We start from the raw sequence: 19,951 nt of genomic DNA, 5'->3' as shown, positions 1-19,951 counted from the left end.
GATATATCTTTATGTCCAGTTCATGCGTTCTGGATGACTACCCCTATATAACACCCCTCTCATGGAATCCCCCTGACCCCACTGAGCCAAGAAGTAGTTCTGTTTTGCAAGTTTAAAGGTTATTTGATAATTTAAACAATATATATATATATATATATATATATATATATATATATATATATATATCCACGCTTTATAATAAATTAATAATTGAATATCACACTTAATCTGATCAGTAATCAATAATGGATAGTCTGGCACTAGCACACTTGTGAATAGGAACAGAAGAATAAGGTGGTAGAGAATACTTTATATAAGTTCAGATGGATGTAATGTTTAATGAAAAATGCAATACAGAAAATACTCAATATGATTTCAACAAAACAATGTAATCACTTTTCTCTGGCAATTCCCACCCCCCTTTTATGCAATGCAAGGAAATGGAAGGAAAGCACACAGTTCTCAGAAATGCAATCAAATGTAATTCAGTTCACCCCAGCAAGCTTAGACTACAGAAGTTTGAAACACAGGCCCAAAATGCTTTTATATGTGCTGGCAATGAAGTGAAAAATATGCTAAAATGCTTTTAATTCCCTCTAGAGGTTCAGGGTGAGTGGTGTCAAGTTAATATTAGTCCAAGCTCACTCTAGCAAGGATTCAGGGATGGTTCTTAAGAGGCAAACGAATTTTTAGCAAGGAAAGCAAGAAAACTTCTGTTTTCACACGTGGAGAAATTTGCAAATCGCGGCAAATTCGCGAGTGCGTTTTCCGCGATTGCGGCAAAACTATAGGGGGTAGGAATGCGGTTCTAGGTCCTTACAAAAGCCACGATTCCCAGCTTTCAGAGGAAAGTTACTGCAAGTCTCTAGGACAAACGGTCACGGAGATATGAGCGATTAAATAAAGGTAGTTTTTCGGATTTGGAATGTTAAAATTCAAAGTGACAAGTGACAGTTTTGCAAAATGACAAGGTACAACTTCTAGGAGACAGTTCTGGTTAGATTAAAATAGATTGAATTATATTATTTTAACTAAGAGATTGGTTCTACACAGTTCTGCTAGGTACTCACAATATATTTTTGAAATAAATGGGCCTCGCCACGGATCTGGTCAGGTTTTAGACTGGACTCTGGTCTGGTCTCGGCACTTCACAGTGATCTGGGTCAGCTCTCTGGTTCTGCTAACAGTGGCCTGGGTCAGCTCTGCTCTGCCTCTGGTTCTGGATATTGATATATTTGAAGTCTGGATCTCTGGATGTGGATAGATCGATGTCTCTATGTTGGCTCTCTGAAGGTTGATGGAGGTAAAGTATGGATTTTCCCGGCAGAGCGTCCCGCAGCAAATGGATTTGAAGGTCCCTATCTGTCCTGACTGTCTGCTTTTATGTGTTTTGAAAATGGGTGGAAAGGCTAGCTTCCTAGGCTCTACCCCTCTCCACTTGTCATTGGCCACTTCATCCTCTTCCCCTTGATTGGGGGAATGAAATGAAGTGTCATCATGATGAGGTCTGTTTATGATACAGAGAACCCACCCCTGTCAAATTACACACAATCTATATTTTGACCCAAAAGACATATTTTCACAGGTACACATTTGTTTAAAATTACATGCACCCATCATGCATTTACTGATGGTAGCCCCTGTTCAACTCTGCTCTTCCTGGGAGCTTCCATTCAGAAATGGCAATATTTTGTGTTTTTTAGTGGTTTCGCAACATCGGATTTTTCTCCAGATTTGTACACATGTACACGGCCTGTCCATACATACTCCAGTAAATTAAGATGTCTCTAGCTTAAACACAGAGTCTGTACTATACATAAATAGCAGGGTTTTGCCCCAGAACATCACACAAATTGGAGTTTGGGCTTGAATTGAAGGTACCTTTTTTAAATTAAGGCTCTCAAAGTTATACATTTCTGTCATTTGATTACAAAGAGTTATCAGTGTTTCTGTAAAATATATATTTTGCTTTCAATTCAGTTCTCAGAGTGTTGGAGTCCGCCTCCAAGACTTGGGTGGGTCAGTCACATGTGTCTTCTGGCAGGCAGGCCTTTGTTGACAGGAAACAGTCAAAATCAACATATCCTATTCAATTGCAAGAGCCTATTGTGTGGTCTCCAGGAAGCTCCCAGCCAGTCTGCCTTCTATCAATCAAGAGGTCATGTGAGATTCTGACTCCTGGTGTGAATCTCTAGAGGTGAGAGGGTTTCCCAGGCTTCAGGCCTCTGGGAACAGCAGGTGGCTAATTTTTAATTAAAATGCAGCCTTTGAAGTCAGCTGAGTCAAATCCCTTTGTCAGCAACTGCACTCAGTTCTCCTGTCAGAGTTTAGACTGCTAGCGCCACCTTGAGGATTTTGTTGGTACTGCATGCAATTTTGGGATCTTTCTTGGATTAATGCATTCTAAACAGGAATGGTTCTTACATGGTAGTAAATCCTTGCTTAACATTGTTTTGATGGGGCTCCTTACAGTAAGATGGTTATGTGGAACCCCACAAAAGGGTTGAATCTTTAAAGTGGTCCAATGAGCCACGATTTCAGCAACTTTTTGACATCAGTAACAGTGGATTTTGTTAACAAAGATCTTTCTTTACACTGGTGGGTGGCAAGTTAGGTAACCATTTTGGTGTGCGCACAAACTGCGTGGTTCTCCTGGATTCTGGCGCACTTGTGGGCTTTTTGGCCATCTTGGATTTTCTAAGCCCACAGCACCAAATGTTGCAGCATGATAGTCCAAACGTGGGTCAGGACACCCAACACAGCAAAAGCCATTATTAGGGGTGAATGTATAGTTAAAACAACAATGGTCATGAGCATTCATGAGAGCCAAGGATGTGCAAAGAATAACATTGGCTCTTATGTTAACCAAGTCCCAAATAGAGGTGCACCTGATAGACCGAGTAGCCACTGCCCTTCACACTAAACATTATTATTGTTCCAAAAGGAAACAAGGCAAACAAGATCCTTGCTGGTAAAGTTAGGAATATCTCTGCATGCACTCAAATCACATGCCTGAAAGATACCCATGGTCACACAATACTGGCAGTTGAAGGAAACTAGCATGCAGAGGTTCCAACAGTCTTTAGTAGCTGAAATACCAGATATTATAGAATAGGGGAGTTTTATCATCTGTTCATCTGCCCCAGGTTTCTGCAATCGATGAAGATAGATTGGAGCATCTGATTATGTTTGAGGGAGTAGAGAAAGCTAATAAATCACTTCCAGGGTAGTGGGGAACTCCAGTGCCTGAAAGATTCTCCAATGTATTCTACAAACATGTTCATATACAGCTGGCGCCATGCTTGGCCAAGCTGTTTATCCGATTCTGGCATTGGGCTCAGTATCACCCTCAATGACCAAATTTTTATTAAAGCTGGACAAAGACTTGGAGGAGTGTGCATCTTACTGACCCATCTCATACCTCAACAGGGATGCCAAGATTATGAAAACATCCTGCTCAGTAGATGGATGTCAGTGCTGCCGGAGCTAAACAAATGGGGTTAACATGACTCAGAAATTATAATAACATTAGAAGGATGATGATGTGATAGAAGTGGGCTCTCGAATGGGGCAGTTCTGGATCTGGATACACACAAGGCTTTCAACAGCGTAAACTTGGTATACTATGTTCACACAATGGAATCCTTTGCATTAGGCCCCAATTTTTTGCAGATGGTAATGGTAAATGTTCAGATCCCATGTTCCAGACTGAGGATCAGTGGCTTACAGTCAGAGCCAATTCCACTCAAAAGAGGTACTCGTCACGGACGATCATCTTTGAACTTAATTCTGGCAATGGAGCCTTTGGCTCAATCCATCCATTCTGATGTGATACGGGATTAAAAGAGTTACTTACCGAGACAAAATTGATAAATTAGCACTATATGCCGATGATGTGATGGTATTCCTGGAGGAGGTAGAGACCTCGATTCCAGCCCTGATCACGACACTCGCATGCTTTGAGGAACTTTCAGGTTTCAAGATTAATATGGCTAAATCCATAGCATTAAATCTCTGAACCTCAGGAGCAAATCAGCATGATAATTGACGCATGCCCATTTAAGTGGGCGGAATCACCAGTGGAATATCTGGGGGTTCAGAAAACATGTACATGGGGAGAGTTGTACCAAGAAAATATCCCAGCAGTACGGGAAGTGAATCTCCATGAGTGCCATGGCTAGGGAGCAAAGCGGCGGAAAAAATGGCATTGTTCCAGAAACTCCTGTGTTTCAGCACTAGCAATACCAATAGCACCCAAAGTGGTGTAGCAAATGCAAGGGGCAATATTCAAATACATTTGGGCTAAGAAACATCCAAGAGTCCTGCAAAAGATTTCACAGAGAGCGACCATTCAAGGGGGTCTGGGTTTTCCAGATATATACCGATACCTCTAAGCGGCACAAATTGGTCAAATGCTGGACTGGCCTGGGTCACTAATGGAAGGAGTTAGAACAAGAGAAGTGTTGTATACGCTTGTCACACATTTGTGCCTCTGAGAGGAAGGCTGAGAGGTCGGGGGAGATCTTGCCCCAACCCACTGCAATACTGGGATAAGGGGGAAAGATAGCTTAGGTTTCGGTGGAGACTAGGCCCCATCTCATCGAAATCTCTGATTGTACCCCAACATTAAATAAGGCTGTGTTTGATACTTGGGAAAAAGGAGAATCCTGAACTTAAAAATATATAGCAGTGAAAGTCCCTCATATTTAGTTGATGCAAAGAAATGTTTCATCTAACTGAGAAAGGCCACGTTAGATACGTACAATTAAGGTACTGGGTATCAAATGGGTTGGTGAAAAGTGCCACTTCTAGGAAGCCCAAAGGTATTGCACTATTTTTTTATTGATATAGTTGAAATATACAACTTTTCAATATAAATGAATTAAAATATAGAATTTAAAAAAGAAAAAAAAATGAATAAGCAAAACAGAACAAAAATTATATATAACAAAATTATATGCGCATATCTTTTTGACGAGGGGTCAAACATTCTGGAAACACTATTTTTAGTTTAATGCTATGGTAATAATATTGTTATTCTACTTGGATTTGTTCAAGCTTCAGTTCCTTTAGAAAAGCCATTGCCCCAATTGACACAGCTGTTGATATCCCAGAGTATATAGTTCTCCATAGTACGTCAGATGTAGTAACCCCAAATGGTTCAGTTAGGTGTTTAAAGTATTTGACACGAGAATGTAGAAGGAATTCACATTCGATAAGTAGATGTCTCAATGTTTCATTGGTGTCTTGATGTTGACAAAATCTACAGAACGCTTGCTCTTTGTTGATGAGATTGCGACGGGCCAACACCTGTCTCGTTGGCCATAAATTGAGTCTTAGCCGTAATAGCTCATTCCGATATTTGATAGATGAAGATTTAATTAGATAGCGTTCTGGATACGAGTGCTTCTTGTATGTGAAGGTTGTCGGATCATGATCACGATACTTAGTACATTTGTCTCTGGTGTTATTCCAATCCATTCCAAATAGTCTTGTTTTAATGTGATCTGGGTTTTGAAGTAAACTAGAGAGAGAAACATCAATCAAAGCCAACGTATCAATGACTAGGTTTCGCCATTTTTTTATGAAGCTGTCTTTAGAGCCAAAGATATAATTAGACAGTATTCCCAAGACCGTTGTATCTTTCCATGCCAATAAGCATTTCCGGAATAACGCTATTATTAGCCATATATATCTAGAGTGTAAGGAAATGAGGCCCAATTCATGTCTAATGATGGCTAGTGGCGTTGATGATGGCAGCTGGAGAACACTGCGCCAATACTTTGATTCTAAGGAATTCCAAAATTTGTCAGTCATGACCTGTCTTGATTCTGATGAAAATAACAAAATTGGTGAGACTTTTTGATTGTAGAACGATAAAACCGGGGCCAGTGTAAACTTTCTGTATTTTCTTAGAATTATTTTGGATTGCTGAATAAAAGTGATCACCTTGTCTTGTTGTTGTTGTTTGTATATCATGGCTTGATCTTTTGAGAATATTTGGGCACCCAAATAGGTGTAGTGGCTTACTATTTGGAGAGTTTCTCCCTCGATATTCCAATTGATCGCTGTTCTAGATGATTTGCGATTGACATTGAAGATCCTCACCTTTGTTTTCTCACGATTAATGCTTAGATGGTTATTATTAGTGTAATTGATGATTGCATCCAAAGACTTTTGAAGACCCTTCGGTGTTTTAGACATAATCACCAAATCATCCGCATACATCAGGAAAGGGATGGCCTTGTTGTTTAGTTTCGGAGGATCAATGAGAATATTTTTGAAGGACTGGCCAACATCAAATAAAAAAATTAAAAAGAGCTGATGCTAGGGTACACCCTTGTCTCACTCCACGAAATGTTTTAATAGGTTGAGATAGTTTTCCCTCATGTGTGAGACAAATTTTTATAGAGTTATTTGTGTGCAAGTCTTCTATAAGATGTATAATATAACTTGGACATCATCTTGATCGAGTTAGCTTTTGAACTAGAAGCTCACGTGAGACAGAGTCAAACGCGGCTTGTAGATCTATATAGATGAAATATAGTGGTTGTTTAATTACTTTGTGGTGCTCAATGATGATGGCTGTTAACGTGAGCAGGTTAATGGAAGTTCCCATACCGGCTACAAATCCGGTTTGGAAGGGATCTCTAACATCTGCCTCAAGTGTCCATTTGTTAAAGTCTCTTAAAATGAATTTTGAAAATAACTTGCCCGAGGCATCTAATAGTGAGATGGGCCTGTAGTTCTTTGGTAGTGAGCGGTCTCCTTTTTTGAAGATTGGTATGATAATGGCCTTTTTCCATGAAGCTGGAATAGTGACATTGTTGATGATTTGATTGAAGATTAACGTCAAGACCTTGGCCCATTGTGTCGGAGCTTGTTTGAACATGAAGTTGCTCATACCATCCGGCCCAGGTGCACGTGAATTTGAGAGTTTTTTTTATGTAGAATAGTACATCCTCTTCTTCAATTTTGAGCCCAACATAGTTGGAGTTCTGTCTAGCGACATTACTTGGTTGACACAGTTCTTTCTGATACATGTTGGTGAAGTGATTAATCCATTGATTTTCGCTCACTCCGTTTTTTTGAGCTGCCTTTTGTGTTGAGTTCAAGGCGTCATTGAGCAGAGCCCACATTTGACCAGTGTTTTTGTTCATACTGTTATGCAACATAGATTCCCCATCTTTTTGGTACATGACACAGCGATGTCCTTTCAGCCAGTTAGTGTACTGGCAATTGAGTGACTTTACCTTCTGATATTTATCAACACAGTTAGAACGTAGAATTGCCTTTCTATTTTTCCTTAAAGTTGTTTTTTTTGTTGTTGTACTATCAAGTCGCTTTGGTGCTTAGGTTTTGCAAAGTCAAGTTTGCGATTCTTGTAGACAACTTCAAACAGATGAAGATGTGCTGTGTAATCACTATGTATGTTCGCTTCAATTGTTGTGCAGTATTCATCCAAGTTCTTCCTATTCCAAACCAATCTTGAACGGGCATTGTTGGTTGACACTATATGATCAAATCTTTGGTTGACATTTGGCACATTCATTTTGACATTCCATTTTAAGTTCAGGACATTATGATCACTGCTTGTTTGCGGCAGAATTTGAAAAGTAACCGCCTTATAGAAGGTAAGTGAGTCCACAAAAACATAATCAATTATAGAGGACGCAGTTCCTCTACACCAGGTAATTTTGGGGACTAAATCGCCAGATATTGAACCATTGCACAAGATCAGTTTCCGAGTTTACATTAGGGTCTTCAATCTTAGACAAGTGAGGTTGTATTTCAAGTTGTGATTAGGTAGAAGCTGCAAATTTAAATCTCCAGCCACGATAATTGAAGTGATATCGGATGCGTCTGAGATCAAATTCAAAAGGAGTTCTAGATCCAAAAAGAAATTATCATCCCCAATGCCTTTCGGATTCCGATAGATGTTGAGTAATGCGATAACAGTACCTCCCATATTCAATCTGACCAATTGCAGATAGGGATTTGGGGAGGCCCAGTCACTTAGACTCCAGTTCTTATGGTTCTTGGTGATTATCATCAGCCCTGAAGGTCTTCCGGATTGCCTTGAGATAGCTGGATTTAATATAACAGTATGCTCCTCCCATGTTGGTCTTTTGGTTAGCCATGTTTCTTGCAGCAATATAATGTCATGAGGTATTAAGACATCTGCACTGTGGCGTAGTAGATGGCTGTGGCCACATGTATTCCAGCTGATTAAAGATACTGTACTTGATTAATTTCTTTGTTATGATTTTTCTTCTTCATAGATCGAAGCTTGATAGATTTTGGCTGAGTTTGAGTTGGTGATTTCTGTAGTATGGATACAATTTTCCTGGTCATATTGTTCCATATAGTTATTTTTGGATTCTAGGGTTATGTTCCCTTTTGCGTCTAAGCACATGGGATCTCTGGCTAATACAAATCCCAAGGCAAATAGATCCATTCGGGCTTGCCATAACGCATTTCTTGTCAAATTTGAAGGAAGCCAAAGTCTCGCCATAGAGTGATCGTGATCTTTGAGAAATTTGACTTGAGCGATATCAATTGAGGTGATGTCATGAAGAGCATCGATATCTTCACAGATTGCTAGAATGCTCGATTGCACAAAGGTCTTGCACTATGGAAACTGAGGGGACAGGTCATAAAATAATTTCCCAATGCTACAAACCTTTTGAACCAGAGGAGGTTTCCACTTACATGGCGAAATGTGAGATGGAACTTGGGATCTCGAGCCAGATTAAGACATGGGCTGGATGTGGGGGTGAACACAGACATTCCAGGTGCACAAACACACTGGAGAACTAATACACAGTGTTTTATGTATGGTACCCAACACCACATATGTTGCATTAGATATTTCCAGAGACACCGGACATTAGCTGGAGAGGATTTGGGGAAGTAGGCAACATGGGTCACAATGTTGTGCACTCTTCGGTAATTCAGACCTACTGGAAGGCAATCCCAGCTAAAATCAAAGACATTATACATATACAGCTTACATTGGATCCTGTCGTGCTAATTTCGGGCAGTGATGAGGAAGGGCATCAGGCAAACTTTGATTGTTGAATGCATCCCACTTGAAAATAGCACAATTTTGGAAAAACCATGCAGGTCCTCTTATAGCTTGCTGATAAACATATGGAAAACCTTGCCCATGGAGAAGATTTAGGTGATCCTGCCTGATACATATGCCAAATAACGGCATGGGTGCCATTCATACAATACATTTAGGACAGGAACAGATATATCATAAATGTCAACTTCTCTATAATTTCTCACTTCTCTGAAACAATAGGGACCATAGTGTTGACAAAGTTGTTAACATCCCTAGTGAGAGCCTAAACATGTTTCGTGACATGTTCTTGACTTCCCGATGATCAGACCGGAGATTTTGAATTGGATTTAATTTGGATAGGTTATTTTGTTAAGTATATCAAGCACTATGATTTTGTTATGCTAGTCTGATCTATTGGTCTTGATTGATTGTGAAAAGAATTAAAATAAAGCTTTTTTTATTTTTTTAAAAAAGGTCACCATCTGTGTTAATGCATAACAAAAATAACAAAACCTTTGAAGAAAAATAAAACCTATCATGAGACCTAAAATAAGACACAATAAATCAATCCATTGATCAGTGTGTGTTGTTAATTCACCGATTGTTGCCCCATTGTATTCTGCTCATCAACACCGTAGGAATTGTTTGGCCTAGTTTAATTGTTGCCGTGCTGTATTTTGGTCCTTCACAGTATGAATTATTTGCCTCAACACAAACACTCTCCTTCCTGCCCAAACACTCTATACATAGATTAGCCATGGGACTTGCACGCAGCGATTTAAAATACCTCCCTAAAGCAGGAGGCTACAAAGATTTATTTACTACCAGTCCATCCAATGGACCCTTGGTCCATGTTCACACAAGGCTCCCACCTGGAAACACATGCCTTTCTGCCAGTGGTGGGCCACCCGTGACCCTCCAGATGTGTTTGACTGCAACCTTTATCATTCATATCCTGCCTGTTGAAAGGCGGGAAATCACGGGCACAGTGGGTCAGAGCATCTGTTTATGGTGGGTATGGGAGGAGCAGCATCCCCACCTCTACTCTCTGCACTTAACAGACCTAGAAACATACCCTCCAGTCATATACATTTTTGGTGGAGGATTTGCATTATGCAGCAATGTCTCAACGTGCTCGCTAGTAGTCATAAGCGAGCATGTTCGCACTATATCACAAAACTAGCAAATATTTAGCAACTGAATCCACCCAGAATTCATTATTAAATGCAACTCCTTTATTGTACAAAACACGTATTTTGTTTACCAATAAGTGAAGCCATGCTTTTAAAGGGGCAGTTTATTTAGCATCCATTTTGTAAAATGACTGATTGGGAAGGCAGGATGGTTTGCAAGAGGTAAATGCCACTTCCACTCTTCCTCATCCCAGTCATTACAGAACCTTCTCTTAAGTTCCAATTGTATTCCTACCCCAAGTAGGGGCTAGGTAAATAAAGAATTCCCACAATCCTCTGGTTAATTTTTCTGTCCATCTGTGAAAGCTTCCCTTTCTGAATTCCAACGGCTGTCATCCCATTTCTGGACGTGAGGAGCAAAGTTTGATCACCAGTTATTGCTTTCTGGTGCAAGAGAAATCGCAAAGAACACATATAGGACTGCCTCTACAGGGCCCTCTGTGCGGAGGGCCCCAGGTTGTAAATAGATAGATGTCACGGCACATAGTTAAGGGTGAATGGCTACTGCTCCAAAAGACACTCACTAGACATTTGAAGCAACAGAGGGTCGACTAAGCAGGATAAAGGTAGAATGCACAGAGATCACAAAGGTATTGGTTATCTGGTGAAGTGCTAACGAACCTGCATTTCACTTATTGGCATGAGTGAATCAAGAGGAAAGGGGCACAGCAAGTGGAGAGGACATGTCCCCTTCTTCAGCCTCTCATGACAGAAGAACCAATAAGTCATTGAGTCACACATGTCCCTCCCAAACAGGAGACAGAAGGGATTCTTGTTTGGGATGCCTTAAGACCCCTGTCCAATCATGAACGCATGCCAAGGAGGAGTGACCTTTCTACCCCTTCCATTTGCAACAATTCACTGTAATCTTCATGGAACAAAGTGAAACGAGGGGAAGAGTACTAGACAAGTATTAATTGCCAAAGATCTTATAGCTATTAGGTTTCTCAGTCCCCATGGATCTTGGATTTTATTTAGTGCCAACAATTGTCAATGTCATAAGGACCTCCAGGCCTAGATGTCTACAGACTTTAGCTGTAAAAAAGGAAAAGCTTGAAGAAACGGAAGGTACAAATAAAACAAAGATGTACAAAAACATACATAACTATGCCCTATAGTGCTGCTAAGCGAACCCCATTATTAGGTCAGGAACACACCAAGTCAGACAACCAACAAATTAACTCAATTATCTCAAGCCTCGTGGGCGCCCCTCCATGTCCACAGAGGAGGCATCATTGAGAGATTCAAACTACAGGAAACTTGATTTGGCACAGAGTGGACGGATGCACCTCATATTCTGTACGATCCCTCTTGGCAGACTTTCTAAATCCACCACTCTGCAGAGGAGAGTTACAAATGTACTGCATTACCGGACCACAGGTACCTTGCCTTTGGCACGGTCAGGTTGGTGTGATGACCATGAGAATAGCAATTTGTCAAGTGCACATTAGGGACTGGCACACAGACTTGGCACAAAGAAAAGCAGCTTTCAAAATTACACTTCCCAACTCCAGATCACTGTCCAATTGAAGGCAAAAGTACTCAAAGTATTGAAGGATAAAACGCATGTTGGTTTAGGGAGCAGTATTCTGAAGACATGTGGAATACATACACTAAATCACCATAATCCTTTTCGACAGTTGAACTTCATTGAGCTTTCCAGGGCACAGTTAAGAGACCCTTTTGGAGTCAGACTCACAGCTCTTATTAAGAAGACCCAGATATCAAAATTCTCATTGAGAAAAAAAACAAAATAAATAGATCACCTTTCACTCCCCTAGCTAGAGAGCATACGGGCGTATTCAATATTATTTCTTATTTGGAAACCTTTGTGAACATGGATACCAGTTCTGAATCTAGATTGGGTTAATTGTTATTAGGCAAGAACACACTGTGGCAATAAGACCCGAGGCGGCGGGCCAATACCGCCCCAGGTAATGCCCGGGGCCGTAGTTGTAGGCCTGAGCGTAGCGAGGACCTTCACAAAGCCCCGGGCATTACCTGCGGTGGTATTGGCCCACCGCCGAGGGTCTTATTGCCATTAGTACCCTGGCCCGTTGGATCGGGGTGCTAATGGCATTTGAACAGAAAAAAAAGGCCGTAGTCCGTTTTCCCTTTCCATGGCAGCCATCGGGAGCGGAAGTGCTGGGAACAGAAGTGTTCCCAGTGCATTTGCTTCCAAGACCAGAAGAAAAAAGAAGGTAAGAGGGGTCGAGAGGGCGGAAGGGAGGGGATGGGGAGAAAGAAAAAAAAAAAAAAAAAAAAAAAAAAAAAAACACACCGCGGTCTCCGGCGGGGGACGATGGAAACCTCCAGCTGTGTGGAGGCTTGGAGCGGGGATTGCCCCATTTCGAGCCTCCTCATTGGCTGAGGGGCTGCCATGCCCTTTGCCGGGCACAGAGTAGCCGGCACGCACGGCGTGGACGGGAATATCGTGTGGTATGGCTCGCAAATGAGCCAATCACCACACAGTATTCCTGTTCAGCCGCCCGTGCTGGGTACTAATTCAATATGGAAGCTCTCTAGCAAATCTTAAGATTCATCTCTAAAGGAGACTTCCTGGCCTCATTAGGTTTAACGAACACCTGTTCTCATCTGCCCACATAAAAAAATGTTTTACTTCTATCACCTTCTGGATACAAATCATCTGCAAGGGTCTTCACAAAAAGGCTGTGTCACCAGTAGTGGAATTCCCGCCCCCATTTGAGGTGGCCCATCAACAATGCTTGGGATTCAGCTTCCCAGGGCTTCGAGTAGGAGATTCAGGCTCACAGGGCCGAATGCTAGTGGTCGTTGAAACCACAAAACCTGAGGGCATTCTCGATTGCTATTTTCTGTCCCCGCACATGGAATGCAATGTTCAGTTTGGTATGGAGATTGCCCCTGCAGACATGGAAAATCAAGTCAACATCTTTTCTATCTCTTAATGTCCTTCAAAGATGGGAGATCACATTCCTTTGATAGTCCCATAGCAAAGGCAATGCCTCCGAGCTGTTACTTCATATCCCATTTCCTGTTGGCCTATGCAAAAGTTGTTCTACAGTTGCACAGGCCAACAGAATATGAGGTATGAAGTAACAGCTGGGAGACATTGCCCTTGCTACAGGACTATCAAAGAAATGTGATCTTCTCTCTTTGAAGGCCGTCTATATTTAGAGGACAGAAAACTGCAATGAAGACAAGTGGGGCAGAGTGCTTTCTCCATCCTAGGAGCACTCTATGAACCAGAGGACTTTGTATCTAATCCGCAGGAGGCGTGGGTTACACATTCTAGACAGATTTGTATGCTCTCAAAAAACACAGTATCCTGAACCTATGTGCAACAATTGTGTACCCCCATTAGTCATGGTTGGATGAGATTACCATCAAATGGCATGATGAGTACTCTCTGCCCTTCCCCTATATTTCCTGATTCTTCAGATGGAGGTCAAGATACGCAAGAAACAGGCTTAGGTGACCGCAGTGGTTCTCTTTGCCAAGAATATTCTGGTTTCTATACAAAGTGATACGGTCAACTGGCCCACTGCACAGGTTTCCTCTCCCTCAGGGCCAGTGCATTGCAAAGAATCAGGTCTTTGCATCCAGAGGAAAGGATACATCTTTCAGAAAGGGTTTGTTCCTACCATGCAAATGGGATGGGTTTTTGGCATTCAAGAACTCTGAACTCGAAGCAGGCTTCTGTGCCACATCCTATGATTTGTCGCCTAGTCAGGAACCTTGGATCTCAGGACAAATAATGGGTTTATTTGTGGAGTTCATCCAGCTAATCAGAGCCATCTCAGGATGATTAGTCAAGTTTCAGCCATTCGGAATCCTCGAATATTCTAAAGGAAGTAACCACCAGTGTAATATGATGTCCGACTACTTAGTGGGGTTGCAAGAGAAGGAGTACACTAGATGAGGTCACATTCAGAGTTTGTTTGGATTAGTGTTTTGCAGGGGGTTTAGTAAGATCTGCTTGGTTTTGGACTTTGTGTTTAAGGAGCTTGTGTAGTCAATATGTGTTTCCCTTTGTCTTAGTGTTGGCTAAGTGGGTGATAGCGTGTAGTGTTAGATTCCCCATATAAAATAAAGTGCCTTTTCCTCTTGTGTAACCTTATACATTTGAAATACAATAAACTTTATACTAATCCCATCACAAACAAGAGACACAAATAACATACACTTTACTACTTATGGGTTTTGTCATATGCTATTGTTTGCATATTGTATAGTATTGTAATAGTATTGCATTACCACAGTATTGCATTGTTTCAGCTCTAGCCAAGATTTTAGTAGAAGGATTGTTCACTTTGGTTTGTGCTCTGGTTTCTTCAGGATACTTTAAATTCACACTTTTTTCACTCGAGGTGTGCACATAGTTCTCAGCATTGCCAGTTGTAGCACCTTTCATGGCATTCCTCAGAGACAGAGTGAAAGGTCTAGAAGGCTGTGGGAGGGAAGGAGGAGCTGTCAAAAGAAGATTCTCTCATGGCAGTGGGGAAGGAGAGGGACTTGTTCAGTTTGTTTGCACCGGGCTGAGGCATTGATGAGGCCTCAGGAGTGAGAAAGAAGGCTGGGCATTGGAGGTAAGTGAGAAGTAGCACATAGGCAGGGATGGCAGAGACTCACATGGACAAACCCACAGAAGAATGGCAGGCAGAGCCTCACGTGGAGGCTACCTAATAGTCCAGATAGGCAAATACTCATGCAGAGGCCCTACAAAAGCAGGGTTGGTAGGGCTTCATGTAGATGCCGCAATAGAGGCAATGCAGGAAAGGGAGGGTGTCTCACTCAGGTGGGAGGAGGGGGAAGCCACAGCCAACACCCTAAAAGAGCAGTTTGGGATGGATCCTGTGTAGATTAGGAGGGTAGAGGAGGAAGCGGTCTACTCAGAAGGGGAACAGTGTTGCTGAGATCCATCAGGAGGGAGCACAGGTAGACCACCAGACTGGGTGTGTTACAGCAGGTGGTGTGCCTATCCAAGGAAGAGTAGGTGGCACTGGTATAGGATATGGTCAAGGAAACGGTGTGGGAGGAGCTTCTTACTGCAGAGTCCATTGCAGCAGCATCATCAGACCCCCCCACAGAGCTCACAGACATGATCCACAAGGGTGCTTTGCCCTGCCTCCCGGGAAGTGCAATGTGGGAGGAGCCTGGATTCTCTTGAATGGGGCGGGATGTGGGTAGATGAAGTGGGGGCAGATGCAAATGCACAAGAGCCTCACCCTGGGGATGAGCGTGACGAGGCACCACTGGAGTCAGTGACATAAGGGGTACAAGATGCACCAATCTGCTGTATCCTGGAAGCCTCCCTCTAGCAAACATGCAGCCACAATTGCTTGTGTCAGTGGAAACGAGCAGGGAAAAGCTGCTAACACTGCCAAAGCCCCTGCCACTAACCAGTCAGTTGCTGTCAGTGGAACAGGCAAATATGGCCAGCAGCAGGGCCAATCTGTTGGCGGTACACCCTGGACTACAAAGTGAGGCATGGAGGTACCTATCGCCTTCAGTATGTACAGTCGGGGCTGGATAGTGGTGGAGGGTACCTGAGGAGACATATGGAACCCAACCACCCGTCGCTCCTATAGCATGCTGTACAGGGGAAAGAATGAGGCAGTCATCAGGAAGGGACTGGTCTCACAAGGATACTGCCTACCCACAAGAGTGGCAATGGTCTGGGAGAGATGTGTACAACTTCGCAAAATGCTCTTTGGAAGAACTTGATAACTTTAGTATGGGGTTGTAGCCTCCGAGAGAACCTCATACTCTAAGTGGGTGGATGTGCCCTGAGAAAGTGCATGAGAGATTTAGAGGGTGACTTCACCCAGTGAAAGCTTGATACTCTTAGTATTTGTATGTTCCCTGAGAATCGGAGATCTCTGTGCAAGAAGCTGGGCACCTTAGTGTTAGGCTGTGCACTGAGAAAGAATACCTTAGTGAGTGGCTGCACCCCGTGAAAGAGTCTGAGAACCCTGTGAAAGAATATGATCATTTCAACAGATGGTTGTGCTATGTGAAAGTCAGAGAGCCATAGTGGATGGCTACACCCTATAGGAGAACTGGAGCATTTGAACAAGTGGTGTGATCATGAGGCAATACAATAATTCAAACACATGAATAGCACTATAGCCACACGTGAGTGTGAAATGCATCAGCTGGGCAGGGCACCTAAGGTCTAGTCACTAATACATCAATCTAATTCGCAAACACCATGAAACAATCCTGCTCTACTTTAATGGTGGACATATTCTAGGTGTGACAAAGCCGCCCTTCTGGTTGGAGGTGCCTACTACAGTGGGTCACCAGGAGTCCCAAAAAGGTAGGCAAAGGGCCCCACTGGCGTTAAAACCCATTTCCATTTAAGATTGCAACCTATTTTTATTATTTGTACATGGTTTATCACAAAACTTATACATACAATACAACAAGTACATTCTATTTAAAATCCTTAAACTTCATGAAACACAAAAAGTTCATAGATTAGGCATCATACGTTAAACACTACATATAATAATTTTAAAATTCAACTACAAGCGATATCTCAACTAAAAATCATCATTCAATTTCAACTCCCTTAGGAAGGTTACCACCTTGATTAAAAACGATACAGGATGGCCTGATAAAATCCAAATACCAAAGAGATTGTATTCAATTATGTAATGTCATGTACATAATCTTTAAATAATTGTTCTCTTTTCCCATGGAGGGAGGCACATATTTATAAATATAAGTCTAAGTGTTTCAACATCATGATGGCAGAATCTACATACATTATTATCACTTATACCTCCAATATAAAAAACCTCTTGAATATGAATGAGATTAAAACATATCCTTAAATAGGCCATCTGGACATTGTTATCATGCAGCCAGGCAAAGTTCCTAATTTTTTGTTCTCCGGGCTAGTCTTAGGCAACACGTTATACAAGCTTTTTGACTCAAGTTTTAAACCAATCCAGATCATAGATTTTCTGCTTCACCGATTCAGGATTATGGATAAGAATCCTGCAAGATGTACCGCTACCCTCCAAGAACTCCACACATTTCTTTTTAAAATGTGTCAAGCAGACTGCATTCAGAAGCTCTAGTTATATACAATGCTGAACATGCAAAATGGCCACCTTGAGCTTTCTATTTAAAATGACACAGCTTTTCATGCAATAATACAAGACCTTGATGTTCAACGCAGCTCATACTTTAGAATAGTCGTCGGAGTACAGTTGGGCAATTCAATGCTATCCTCCATATCTATTTTTGCAAGCTAACTTCTGAGTGAGCACACTTGTTCCAGCCCATAGCACATAGCTGGAACCACCGGAAATAATGTAAAACGGCATACACCATCTGGGCCTTCAACTGTAATCCTTTCACCCTGAAGTGATTTTTCCCAAATAGCCTATGAGAAGCACTGGTAGGAAGGTAACCCAGATATTTTACAGTGCGTTCTACAAGGAGAACTGTACCGGCTAGTGACCAGGAAAGGTTTACACTCTTATTTCTGCTTCAGTTAATGCCTAATATGTTGGTTTTTAAAGGGTTTGCTTTCACATTATTTGCAACTGTGTACTCAGTACATTTCTGCAAAAGCCACTGCAGACCGATTTGGGTCCTATCCATAAGCAAGATGTCATCAGCATAGTTAAGCCAAAAGCGCTTCTCTCAGGCAAATTACAGGGATACAAAGTTGTCTGGTTCTAAACATTCCCCAAAATCCGAAATATACAAGTTAAACATGCAGGGGGCAAAAAAACACCCCTGCTTGAGCCTTTTGTGGTGCAAATAAAGTTGCTTACTACCCCTTGCATAATTAGCCAAACTTTAATCTCTGCGAATATGGTCCAAGATATTTAAAAGATGTTCTGGGAATTTTCATCTCCATAACTTGTTCCACAGCCTAGTTCGAGCCACCAAATTGAATGCTAGACAGATCTACGGATCTCATATATAAAGGGTCTGCCCCCTTACCACATGCCTTTTCAAGTAGTGCATTGATTGCCAAACTATTAGCATTTGTCCCAATGCACCTCCTGAACCTGGTCTGAAATTTGGATAGCCTGTTGGTTTGTATAAATCATTCCTCAATTTCCGACAAAATACAGGCAGAGAATACTGCAGGTCAATCAAACCGTAGCTAAGTGGACTCTGACGATTCCCTTTTTTGTAGATTGGTCCCTCACAATCTGTGGGTAAATGCACCACTTGTTGGAAGGATACCATGTTTTCAACACTGATGACAATTCTGGTATTCTAAGTCTCTTGTTTCTCACTAAGCTTGGTAACGCTGTCCTGAATATATTACTGTTACAACTTGCATGCATAGTTTAACTTAGCTCCTAGCTAAATGCAAAACATCTTAATCCTTCGCAGTGCCTGCATTCCATACTTACGCTAGCATCGATTGTGACCACCGGAACCAGCCCATTACCATAGATTGTGTATTACTGAAACTAGACCTCTTCCATTGATTGTGTGACCACCTGAACTAGCCCATTGCTATAGACTGTATTACTGGAACTAGTCCTCTACCATTGATTGTGTGACCACCTGAACTAGCCCATTGCTATAGACAGTATTACTGAAACTAGTCCTCTACCATTGATTGTGTGACCACTTGAACTAGTCCATTGCTGGAGACTTTACTACCCAGACAAACCTTTCCAACAGCACTATTTCCCTATTCAGGCCCGATATAGCATCCCATTTCAGCATGGGATCACTAAGGCATGCGATACTCATGATGGCCTCCATCCTCCCGCTCTGCCTCAAAATAACACCATCCAACATCCCTCCCAACACCTGGGCCAAACCACCACTCACGATGGCCTCAGAAATGCCCCCCCCCCCCCAAACCACCACTATCATGAGCAGATTGAATCGCCAAATTTGCTACCCCTCCCACACCTAAAATACCCTGCCCTACCTATCTTAGAAATGCTAAACTAAGCTTACGTACCAACACATCTTGTTAAACGGGAAATCATATTGTGCTTCCTTCTGGTATATATTGACCTAAGCCTAGTCGCTCTGTGAAGAAAACCGCGTTGCAAAGTTCCAATTTTGGATCGACTTCGCTGCCATTTTAGGATCATCCGCCATTTTGATTTCTGTTCAAATGTAATTCTGTGTTTTAAAATGGTGGACTGTGTTTCCAACTTGTAACCGAGCCTTCCGGACCCTTGCACCTAGTTAATGTTTAGACTGTCCGCGGGCCAAATGTTTAGACTGGGTAAAGAGACCTTGTCCCATGCCCCACTTGTGGTTTTAGGATTGTCTGCACCAACAAGCCTCATCCACGAACATACATCGAAAACAATGTAATGCAAATATTGAACGTGGACACTGGCTGAACTGCATTGTGAAGGGATATGTGCTAAGGCTTACTGCTAAATCCTGGAATACACTGTTGCCATTGTAACTTGTTCGAATGTAAAACAAAGATAATCCGTGTGCATATTGTTGTATAAGCCATAAGTGAACACGGCACAAACTCTAGACCACTGATTATTAACTTGCAGAGGGGCTGGATATTATTACTGAAATTGTATAAATGTACGAATGTCCAGTACCTCTCACTTCTCACACTGAAAGGCTGGTATTCGCTGTGATGTACTGAGGCCAGATAGCTATCTGATTTGTTCTTTGTAAACTGCGCAGTATTAAACATCTGTGAATCTTCATAAGCCCGTTTATGGTGTATTTCGTTTTG

The sequence above is a fragment of the Ambystoma mexicanum genome, chromosome 11 (assembly GCF_040938575.1).
Source record: "Ambystoma mexicanum isolate Mex_15411 chromosome 11, UKY_AmexF1_1, whole genome shotgun sequence".
Taxonomy (NCBI): Eukaryota; Metazoa; Chordata; class Amphibia; order Caudata; family Ambystomatidae; genus Ambystoma; species Ambystoma mexicanum.
This window is presented reverse-complemented; position numbering follows the sequence as displayed.